The sequence below is a fragment of the Plectropomus leopardus genome, chromosome 5 (assembly GCF_026936395.1).
Source record: "Plectropomus leopardus strain MGB_pleo_1.0 chromosome 5, ASM2693639v1, whole genome shotgun sequence".
Lineage (NCBI taxonomy): Eukaryota > Metazoa > Chordata > Actinopteri > Perciformes > Serranidae > Plectropomus > Plectropomus leopardus.
In genome coordinates, this window is record NC_142180.1 from 20,275,413 (window position 1) to 20,288,294 (window position 12,882).

Genomic DNA, 12,882 nt, shown 5'->3' on the forward strand with positions numbered 1-12,882 from the left:
GTTGAGGCAAAGACTTGTTTCAAGTGCCCTCTCGTAATCATGTGCCCAAAGAAATAAACAGAAATCAAAATGCTTTTTCATACAGTACATTTGATTGTCTTGGCAAGACCTGTAATTACTTTCAGATGTTTCTTTCTCGCACACCCTGGGGGAGCACTATCGTTGCTTTCTCAGAGTTTGCTGCCGCCTGGTCACTACATGCCCACTCTGGAGGAGTCTGGAAAGAAGGGCAAATCAGCACCTCAGCTGATGACTCAACAGGAGGGGAAATAGCGGCCTGATGAAACCCACTCCCAGCAAGAACCATTCATTTACTGGACCATCACAGAGACCTTGTGCCCTCTAATACTTCCTCCACATTATCCCATACTAGCAGGAAAGCATTCTTCTTTTTTCCCCATCTTTGTTGTGCACTTTTGTGTGTCTGCTCTGCGACAAATGTGATGGTTGGTGATTGCAGACTTGAAAGGAAGGGCCAGAGCTTTGAGGCCACAAGAATTTTGAATAGAAAGCATGCCTGGAGTGTGTTGTGATTCATTCTAGGAAATCACACCGGCTTTGTGCAAGAGCTCAGCAGATTGCTGTCCTGTTGATCTTCTTTGTCTGATAGTATGCATGGGCACTTAGACTCGCGGTGGAGCACAGGAATGGTCTGGTGAAAGGGCTTACTTCATATGCACAGAGGTCATTAAGAACAGCATGAGGGTATGGCTCCGACACTGGCTTACGTTGTTCTTCAGACACTGATAAGCTCTCCATTTCTCTCCAGTTTTATCTCCAACTTGAGGCCATTTCCTGTTGGGTTCAATGAGTAGATTGAGGCACAAATATGGCTATGTTGAGAATTATGGCCTCCCCTAGGGACAATAAAATTACACATTTTTATTCCACTGAGATATTTTTTGCACCATAATGGGCATCTAGGCTTTGGCTGTTTTTTTCCAAGTAAAACAGGCCTCTGTGTTTGCTACTGGAGAAACTAAAAACACTGTATAGTCTATGGTCTCTTGACTGAGGCAGATGTTTAGAGATGTGGTTCATGAGACACATCTACAGTGATGGAATAAGTAATCTCTTCATTTACTAAAACCAGCATTAGTTTTTGTTGACCACATTGATAAATTAATGTTATAAAATTGATATGGAGTATATATTATCAAGCAAATGCTGCTTTACACATCCAGCTGTTTTGGAGCAACATTATCAGTAATTTGAAGTTGGATGTTTGGCCTCCTGACAGTATTCACTGTCTTTTTAGCTCTCTTTTTGGTCTTCGCCAGCTCCCAACGGTAACTCTTCAGTGCACTCTCATTCAAACTCTTCAAATACAGTCACTTTGACATGCACATCAAATATGATGCTCTCCTTGCATCAGTCTTGGACATTCAGGGACAATCTGTCAATTTACCCTGCTTACGTTTACTGTGTCTTTTCAAAATCCATTTCCATTTTTCCAGGAAATGAATACTTTGTGTTAATTTCTTGCAAACTGTCATTTTCAAGATTAACTTACAACATAAGTAAATCATAGCTTTTTAGGTTTATTTCCTTAAGTTTAGGCAACATTGTAAGGTTCATTTAAAAAAAAAATAATAATAATGAATGGGTTTTTCAACCCGTCCACTGCCCCTCCAGGTTTCCCTTTGGTGATTTTCTCATTCTTAATAATACAGTAGTTGTCGGTGGTATTAAAAACTGCTAGCCAGTGCATTTGCTGCTGCGAAAGGTGCCTCTGTGCATTGCTATTTGACACCTAGATCACAGATGATGTGCAGGTATTTGATGAGTTGGGAGTGAAAACGGGCTGGACTCTTTCGATGCTAAATGCTGCTCTTGTGTCAAGTGGCAGAGAACAAGGGTAGAACCCACATGCAGACAGCTGGGCAGACTGATTCAGTTCAGGGATTTATTGGCAGAGTGAAGGTAGCTTTCAGGCAGGTGGGCAGGTACAGGAATCATAAGGCAGGCAGGGGTCAAAACAAATCCAAAAGGGCAAGCAGGAAATCCAAGTCCAAAATATCAGACAGAGGTTCAAAACAGACAGGTAAGAAGTTCCAGATTGTCAGTTTTAGGAAGGCAATCACAGAATAAAGACCACAAAGATTAGAAAGCAAAGGTACAACAGACAGCTCTGACAAACTGGCGGGGAAAGGGTGGAGATAGACCGGTTATGAGGGAAAGTGGAAACAGGTGAGCAGGTGGGCAGGGAAACTCAGGTGGCTGGAGCAGGAAGAAAAGTCTGAGAGAATCTGGTGAACAGGTACAGAAGGAATGGGACTGAGGAAGCGAGGATGTGGCTGGAGGGCTGGTCTGAGAGGCAGAATGCTCCACTACGCCAGATAATCACTTACTTTTGAATTTCTGTCGATGAGTAGTGTGTCCTGAGCATGCCTAAGCATGTGTGTGTGTGTGTGTGTGTGTGTGTGTGTGTGTGTGTGTGTGTGTGTGTTTGTGCTCTGCTGGAGCAGAGTTCAGAAGCACACACTGACCAAAGCACACCAATCATCTGTCGATGAGACTGTTTGTCTGACGTGTTTTTAAAAAACGTTCAAGTGAAAATGCATGTATATGGGAATATGAATGGACAAATAGGACTTGCATTATAATGCAGGAGTTGTGTGTGACTTTGTAAATGGATGTTTTGATAAAGTTTAGCTGTTGTTAAAAGCAATTCCTGTTTACTTCATTCATTAAGAATGTTTGCCAAAGTTTTCTTCATGAATTTAAGGTAACACACGGTAAGTAAACAATATATAATTGTCATTTTTTGGGTGAAGCATTCCTTTAAGTTTAGTACTTTGGTAAATATACTTTGTTATGTCTTCTGTTGCATTTAGTACTGAAATAGAACCCTGACTTTACAGCAGTAAAGTTGTCTACCCTGAACCGAGGCTGAATCTGACCAGTATGTGTGACAGCGACAGCAGACAGTAGGGGCCTTATGCTCTCGCCCTTGCTCCCTGCCACCGACTACAGATCGGAGGGGGCGAGTGAGTCCTGTTGCTAGGATACGGAGCATGGCTCTTAAAAGGGAGCAAGAAGAAAACAGTGAAGCGAATGATTCTCCCGACAAACAAACCTGTCTTTTCAGGCATCGCAAATATGTCACTGATCAATGACACCATGCACTTTGAAATGTGTGTCATCGGTGCTGCTGGTGGCGATGACATTAACGAGTTCAGCAGATGATCCAAAGAAATTAAGGAATTAATTTATAATTCAAAAGGCATCAGTGATATTGACACATAAGGCCTATCAGAGGCACAGCCATTAATTCTCCATTTTGTATTCTTCCATTGAATGCATTAAAAAAGCATTAAAGCTTTGTCTCAGCGCATCAAGCAACACCCTTTGTGCTGCAGCCAGGTGGTTGAAGTTCAAGGCACTTTGTTAAAGTGACTTTTTCTTCCCATCAATCAACAGCACTACTGACCCTAAAACCCCACGCCGTAATTGCCTTCAGGATTAAAATGGATCGGAGCCTCTGCTGAAATCCCGCATGCATTTTCCATTAGTTTTCACAAGCAGGAAGTCTGCAGATGCAGGCTGAAAGTGGGGACGCAAGGAAAATCTTGGATTAGTTTTTTCCCTTTTTTTTTTTTTGTCTTTATGAATATTCAAAATACTTGTCAGGGAGTGTAAATAAAGTAGTACATGCTCTTATAAGCTGTTAGCCATGCAGGGCATAGAGTGTAGCTTTTTGCTTAGATAGAAAAAAAATAGTGGTAAAAAAACCCTACATCATTTTTACATATATACAATATTGTAAAAGGCCTCTACTAGGAGATATGATCTTTTTAGGCTTTGTGTTGTCTACAGCAGGCAATAGATGTAATTATATCAAACATTAGATAACATAACATTAGATTACAGCTTGGTCCCCATTATGAATACAGAGAAGGTCAAATGACTCTCTAGATTGCCTGTAATATGATTACAGTTGAGTCAACGGAGAATAAGAATTATTAAAAATTATGTTATCAAATGCATGTCACAGAGGCAAAGCGTTGTCGTTATGTGTGCTGTGAAAGCTGATTTAGGATGTAAAAACAAGCAGAATCAAAAGACAGCTGCATTTGCATATTTATGATACAAAGAACCCAAAGAATACGGTTCACACAGTAATTGGGGCTGAGCTTACTTTGCCATAAATAGAACACGCAAATTACATGCAGCAGCTAAACATGTTCCACCCTTACATTAATGAATGTTTGCTCCCCTCCCACTGCCACATGCATTGTTTATTTATTTCTCTCTCTCACAAACACTGTAAAGTCCTCGTGCAGCAGTGGGGAGGCAATGCAACCTGCTCCCATTAGGAGACAATGATGTGCTGAGCTGTGTTCTCCTCCACCAAAAGCTGCAGTTAACCTTGTGTGTGTATGTGCTCATTACAGACAGGCTTTTGCATATGCCCTCAATCTATAGTTTACCGTGTATGGATCTGTGCTGAAAGAAAACAGCAATGTCCCTCTTTTTACCCTGTCCATCTATTACTACGTCCTGTCCTCTTATTCTGGCTATTACCATCTCTTTGACTTGTCCTCTAGGTCTATCCCCTGTCTTCTTGACATCTCCATCAGCCACACAGGATCGATACATGTATGGGACCAGGAGGCATTTCTACTGAGACAACAGCAAAGTGCATTCAAAGACTGCTTGTTAGTCAAATGTTCCACTCTGACGCCCTTTCCAGCTGATTCAGTCTTGTTTTCGTGTCTCCCTCTTCGTCTTTCTCTTCCGTTTTGCATTAATTTCTGCACGCTGAATCAATGTTCCTTTATTTCAAAGAGAAAAGGGGGGAATAAATCTGTAATCAATCATATCACTGTGTGGCAGAATATTTTAGCTCCACAAAGGGATATCTTGATTTAAGTCCTCACAGTGGAGTTGTGACTGATAGTCCTTTTCAAAATATTTGTTACTGAAATCAAATGATGACTTACAATGGCGTGAGGCTTTCAAATGCACTGCCCTTTGTAGAAAAGCGTTTGCTTTAATCCCTCTAACCGAGAAGAGAAGATGATTGATGTGGGTGTTGTGTCCAGCCAATCCTCGCCGGGCCACTGAAGTCATATCTGTAAAAGCTGCTTGATGAATAACGTTTATGTAAAGTCTGTTTGCCGGGCTGAAAACTGCCTGGTTTAGTGACCTGAGCGCACTTTAGACTCTCGGCACACTCCTCGTATCTTTCCCCCAGTCTGACAGAAAACATGAAAATACATTTTTTGCCTGTAATCACATAGCTTGGTCTGATTGCACTGTTGTGTCACAGTGTGTTTTTGTCGTTGTTTGCGCCTGGTGAATGGGTGTGGTAAGGTAAAAGGAACAAGCTGGGAGAAAAAAAAGCTATTTGATTCTACTGTCAGTTAGCTCCATGCATATTGCTCCTGTGGGAGACAAGTGAAACAATTTGTTTTTGTGTTATTGAGCGGCTGCTGTAATGCCTCCATTTCTCTGCTTGTTTGACACTGAAATTTGTGTGGCAGTTCAACAGTGGATTGCTGATCCAAGTTGTTTTCATCCATAAAGCAACATGCAGCACATTGTGAACCCGAAAAGGTTTCATAATCAGCATTGTTTTTTACCACTGTTGACACTAACCCAGATTAGATCTCGACTGATATGCAGGTGGGGTCCTGGAGGATTTCCTAAAATGGATATATTGGTTTGTGATTGATGTTTTCTTAGCCAGAAACATGGCTTTAAGCAGTAGGTGATTTGTTAATTTTTAAGAAGGGGGAAGGATGGACAGACCTCCCCACGTCTAATGTCTAACTTGGTTATGATTCAGTGCCATATAAAATATTTCATTCTCTGTGCCCTCAGCTGGGATTGAGTGGGTATATTTGCTCAAAAGATGCTCTGTACTTTGTCTCACAGTGGCACTTCACATTGCCGCTTTTAATAATAGGAACGTATGATGAGACATACTGGGTCTGAGCTGTCTGTGGGAAGAATGAACATGCAAGAGTCTGTCCATTCTTGATTAAAAGCCCTGTTTCCATCGTCTGCTGTCTACTCATTTCTCTGACTGCGGTTTCTCGTCTAGTCTTGCTCCTGTGTGTTTAATGTTTCACTCACTCACTTGAGTCGCATTGCTTATTGGAATGCACACATTTGATTGGCTGATTAGTATCTCATATGATGATGTAACACATGCAAGTAATCTGAGTTTTCTCGCTTAACCCAGTGGCGGTTCTAGCACATTTGGTGCCCTAGGCAAACCTTACCCCGGGCAACCTCCGACCCCACAACAGGGATGAAATTGTTTTGAAATTCTGGGCTGATACGGCTAACAACAGTGTATCTAAATGCATGGTTGTCAACACAAGAAAGGATGCAACTCCTATATTACATAGGCTATGTTATTTCATTTTAAATAAAAGTATTCCCTTACAAAGCAAAACATTTTGTAGACAAATAGATAGAATACACAAGTGAGATCAACACAAACACACATCTCAAGATTAAATACCTGTTGTTTGGGAAGTGGATGTTTAAATTTAAAATTTTCTTGGGACTTCTTGTCCATGTCGGCTCATAAAATGAGCTTAAACGTTCATTCTCGATCTGCCAAACAATGTCAACAAAACAATTTCACCACAAGGCCTACAATTTCATGAAAACTGGGCAAACACCACCAGCTGTGCAAGACCTTGTGATACCATCGAAAGCTACAGAACAGCTCTTAGATCTTTTTGGTGAGATTGTTGTGTCAAAAACAAACGTCATGTTCTGCCTTTCAAAGTCCCGCCACTTACTGACTGTGGAATAAGGTTTTGAAAACAGTACAAAGTTTTTAGTATCCGTTCTTTCATGGTTGACTTCGAGTCATAGTGTGTGTGTGTGTGTGTGTGTGTGTGTGTGTGCGTGTGTGTGTGTGTGTGTGTGTGTGTGTGTGTGTCCCAATCAACCACCTGTAAATGTCCCCAGAGTAACTGAAAGTAATGGGCTTTTCCTTTCACATTTTTTACAAATGGCAACAAAAACAATGGCTGTGCTCACACCAGTCAGTATATCATGCAATGACACGTAGGCCTACTGTACAGGACAGTGCACCTATTAGCGTGTACCTAATGTGTCTAATCTATCATAGTGGACGTTCGATCGTTTCTTCTGCTGCTGTAGACAAAACATCACCTTAGTTAGCCACTTTTACCCTCTTTTTGTCCTTTAACTTCGACAGGAGAATGTCTCTCTTTAGTCATATTTGATGACAGTGGAGTTAATTTGGCAGGTGCCGATTCCTGCTTTCCTAGAAAACATAAAGGCAGACAGCCAGGCAGGCCAAAGTGATTTAATTGGAATAATGTATGAAATGAGTCAGAGTTGCAGGCAGGGAGTGCTAACTCTCAGCTGTGCCAGCTTCGACAGAGATCAATGCACCTAACCTCAATTCAAGAAAACATTCTTTAATGGATCCCCTCGGGATCTGCACAGAGCCTCTTCCCTTCTCCTCACTTATTTATTTATTTTAATCTTTTTTTTTTTCCTTTTCGACTGTGGCACACACTTTTTAATTATACGCCTGAGGATTACCAGGCCAGTGGGAGAGCGTGATTCTTTATCCTGTCACACCAAACACTACAGTTTTTACCAGCTTCCTTTCATTCAGGGTGCATACTCTCCTTTTATTTTATGTATGCATGTATGTATACTCATGAGTGTTTCACCTGACAGCATGTTGTTGTTATGCTTTGATCCCCAGCTGTTTTTATCTTGCCATCACATTTTAGCCTAAAAGCAGCTGAAATATAATATGCCTTTTTTCCCTCAGAATATATTGTCAAATTCTAAACCAATCTGGTTTATTCTTGTGTGTGTCTTCCGCTTAATATTTAGAGGATGTTGAGCTCTTATCCTGGATTTCATCATCACCAAACTGAAACAAAATCAGACAAAAACGGCCATAACCATGTACACTGTACTCATCTTTCCACAGTACAGCCTTTTATTGAGATTTTTTAGCTGATATTTGCTTCATACAACTGCAGCTCTCTTTGAAAAAATAAATTGCTATTATACATCTATATCACGTCTGCTTTTTTTCTAACGCACTGGACTCGTAACTGATTTTAGTGTCTCCAAATTGTTGGATGCATAGGAAGGCATGTTGGAGAGGAAACATCAGAAAACACAAGAGTTGAGTGGCAAAACATTTACAGATGTGACACAATCTGCTGTGCTGAGAGAGAGACAAATTTGAAATAATAACTGTCTTAGTTTACATCTTTACTTTTTTATCCTCATTAATTATTCATTGGAGTGATTTACTTCCCAGTCAGGAAATAATCCCAAAGAATGCCTGGATTTGACAAATCTTCCCTACACAGTCACATTGCATCAGTGATTTTATTATCTTTGCTGTCTTTCCTATCAACACATCAAGAGCCACAAGTGGCTGTCCATTCAGGAGCTGGCGTGCCTCCTTCACGCCTTTTTCATTGCCAAAGATATCAAGATGCTTTTAGGAGAGGATAATAATTACAACACTTTTGACATTTGCAACAATTAGATGCCTTTGGCTGTCAGACATCTAATGAAACTATATAATACTCTGACATGTTTTATACATTTCTCTACAGACGTGGATTACATTATTTCATTTTAGCCACCCTATTTTTAACATTCATTTGTAGCATTTCAAATAACACAATTTGACATGTGTGTACCACTGAGGGCTGTCAAATGTCGAATGCATTTTCTGTCCAATAGAATAATGAAAAAGGGGAACATTTTGAACCTGCATTGTATACATCCACAATTGCTCAGTGGCACTATTTATTTTTTCTGCCCTGTACTGTACAAGGTAGGTCTAGTTAAGACTTGGTCACAGTCTTTGTAAAACTTTTTTTAGGTAATGTAAATAGAAAGAAAAAAACAAGAATATCTATCATCGATCTGTGCTGCTGTATAGGGCTTTAGCCAACTCTGGATTATATCAGTTGAATCAGATTTTACTGTTCAATACATACAGTTGACTATTCTGTCTTTTGTTTCCATCTAGAATTTAGTAGTTTGAATGGAGTTGGGATGTTCAAAGTGACAGGTTTTATGTTCACATAAAACATAAAACAAGCCAAGCCTGCTGACAGCGGTTCAGAAATTCAACATTTTTTGGACACTAGATATGAAACAAAAGCCAGAGATTTTATTGTATTAAGTTGCAGTAATATGCAAATTCACCACTTCTAAGTAGAGGGCAGAATATAAAATCTGAGTGGGCAAAGCCTCTCTTCCTCCAGGCAGCTGACTCCGTCTCATTCAGACTCACCTTGGGTCTGGGTTAGCAGCTGCCTGTACCAGAGAGCAGCCTGGGAGCAAGAAGCACTTGCAGCAAAATCTGCACACAGGGTGCAGTTTTAAAAATGACTGCTTGACTTTATAGTAGACTGAGAGGTCTCCAACTGATGGTTCAAATCTTCAACTTTCAGGGAGTAACCCTACTGCCCTCATGTATTAAAAATGTAGCCAAACAGTTAACACTCTATGATAATGCTGGCATGTATATGCATCAATAAAGGAGAAGGATTGTGGCCAGGAAAAAAATGCAACATTAAAGCAGTGTATTCTGTTGAATTTCATGTTGAATTGTGATTAGTTGACTTGTAAACAAGAGGTTGTAGTAGTAATCACATTGTCAAAATTTGGTCCTAAATTTTGATGCAGTCCATCTTTGTTTGCCGAAGCTCTACATGGTGGTGAATTTAAAGCATGGTACAATCTAAGACCTTAGGACAAGACAACAACTTTTGTGAAGTAATCAGTGTTGAAAGAACTTACTCAGGTTCTTTACTTAAGTAGAAGTACTAATGTCATACTGTGAAAATACTCCATCAAATGTAAAAGTCCTGCACTGAAAATGGTGCGTAAGAAAAAGAAAGTAAGTAGAATCAGGAAAATATACTTAAAGTGTAAGTACCCAATGTAGAGAAGTACAACTAAAAAAAATCCCCAAAATCATTTTTAAATTTGGAAAAACAGCCTAACAAAATCTCAAAATGATAAAGAATATTAAAAACCCACCCAAAAAACAATTATAAAGAAAATAGAAAAAAAATGACAAAACTTAATTTTTTTTAAAAATAGAAAATGACTTCAATATTTATCAAAATAGTTGCCAATTATTTTTCTGACAATCAGGTAATCGAATCAACTACTCATTTCATCTGAAATTTGCAAATGTGCAAAGTAACTAAAGCTGTCAGATAAATGTAGTGCGGTAAAAAATGTAATACATCCCTCTGAAATGTAGTAAAGTAAAAGGATAAAGTGATGAAAAGAAAATACTTTAGTACAGTTACCTCAGATTTGTGCTTAAATACAGTACTTGAGTAAATGTGCTTAGTTATGGGGTGCCTGGTGGATCAGTGGATGGACCGGCCCCCCTCATGTACAGAGGCTGTGTGCTCGACGCAGTGGCCAAGGGTTTGATTCTATCCTCGGCCCTTAACTGCATGTTTCTTCCCTCTCTCTCTCTCTCTCCCTTTCACACTTAACCTTTCCTATCAATTAAAGGCATAAAATCCTGAAAAAACAATCTTAAAAAAATGCCTTTAGTTATATCACCCCACTGGATTTAAGTTTTTCTCATAACTGTAAATTTTGTCTGAGACGGCTTAAAATTACAGTGTAAAGGGGCCTATGTATTTTTGTTTACCTGCATGACTTACAAAAAATGAAGACCTGCCCATTAAAAGGTTGCTCCGTAGCACTACTAGTGGTTAAAAACTCCTCGGTGTACCGTTAATTGGAATTAATTTAACCTGCAGTGTTTTGGACGACTGCCTTTTCTTGGTAGAATTTCCTCCAAGAGATCAGTTAACTATGACAATATCGCCACAGCACCACCGCCTTCATTTGCGGTTGTCCTGATTGGCTGTCAGGTCAGAAGCTGTGGACCTGTTTTTTCAGTCGACTCAGTGGTTGCTTGTTGAAGTGACAGTGTGTCCAGCCTTTCGTGAAGAACATGTGTTTGTGACAGTGAAGGTGTTCCTTTCACTCTCAGAGGAAAGTTTGTTTGCGGAGCTGTTTAACGGTGCAGCGGGACCAGCAGCGTGTCCAGGCAGGAAACAGAGGGCAAACTTTGGACAGACTATTTTACAACCTGACAGCCGAACACTGCAAGAATACATTAAACAAGATATCTGAACATCATTTTTCACTTCCTTTAGTTTGTCTGCTTGGTTACTGTGACATCACCATCATTTATTGTTGTAAACATCGTCACATCACTGCTGTTTTATTGTGAGTCACATTTATTGTCACCACTTGGTAAATCAATAAATATATAAATAAAAACATGTGTGATGCTTTCAATGTATTCATGCACCAGTGTACAGCCGGTGTACATCCTGACAAAGGGGCTGTGAGTAACAGATGCGACAAAGCCCTTCCCCGCTCTTCCTCTATGCATGGAGCTTTCCTGTCACTCCAGTCCCATATCATCCACCGGCCACAACATGCCACACTGAGATGCGCTGATCAAAAGCCTGAGTTGTCACCACAACCTGACACTCTCATTCCTGTTTCACCCCCCACAGTGGCATGTGAAAATGAAACCACATCATTCCTGCTGCTTCCTTATACATAAAACTTCACCTCACATCAACACAACAGTATGGAGATTTTCATGGAAAGATAACCATCTCAGAAAATATCATGGTACAATGACCTTTAAAGGAAAGAAAAAAAAAGAAGAAAATGCTTGTTTAGATATGGGGCCTAACTTAATTGTCATTACAAATGACTTGTGCGACAGTTGGTTGAGCTGGATCGAGAAGTATCTTTGCAGAGCTAGCTTGACCCTAAAGAATTAACAGAAGTATAGCAATATGACATTATGAACCTGACTAAAAAAAGACATGCAACTACCATGCTTTATGACTTGCATTACATGTTAACAGCACAATTTCAAGTTAAAATGAACAACTAATGGAAAAGAAAACATTAGCGCTAAGCTTTTAAAATAACAGCCTATGATTACTAACAATTAAAATACTGTCGGTGTGCGACAGCACTCCTTCTGTCTGTACATTTAACATACACTCACACACTTATTATCCAGGACACACTGAATGCATGAGCAGTGCATGATGGCAACCTCACCAAACTGCTGCGTGTTGCATACTAGCGGTGCTCACACTGAGAGCGTTGTTGCTGTGACGCTGCTGCAGAGCTGCCTGCTGCTATGAGTTTTGTATTTCCAAATAAAATTAAATTACTATGAAACTGACATCCTTTCATCTTCATCGATTATTCATTTAAGAAATGTAACTGTGAAAACTGAGTGTCCCTGTTTTTATTTTATAGCAATTGTGCATACTGTATTTTTTTTTGTAGCCAACTGGTTTTTGGTCACCTTTTAACAGGCATGCAGGGTAGAAGATTCTGATCTACCTCGAGGCAGGAGTTAAGATGTAATATTTCACCCTGCTGGAAGAGACTGCAGTCTGTGACTTCAGGTGAGAGTGCATCAGAGACCAACATGTTTGATGACACTTAAAGAAAGTGACAAACAGCTGATCAGCTGTCTCTGACTGCCGTTACATTAACAGACGCTGACTGACGGTCCAACACAGCTGTGTGTGGCTTTGTTATGGCTTTGGCTATGTTAATAGAATAAGACAGAGTAGGACTAGACAAGCATTTTACTTCCTCCCATTCCTTTTCAGACACGAAATGTAAGTTAATGTTGCTTATTGAAACTATTATTTTTGTTTTTTTCATAAGCATTGTATTTTTTATAAAAAGAATTTTCAAAATAAAGTGTATTCAATTCATTCAATTGTCTTGCATCTGTCCAACAGCAGTGGCCTGGCTGTTCACACCAGGAGTGCACTTCTCTGCACCGGTCAGAAGCGATTCTCCTTCTCTGCT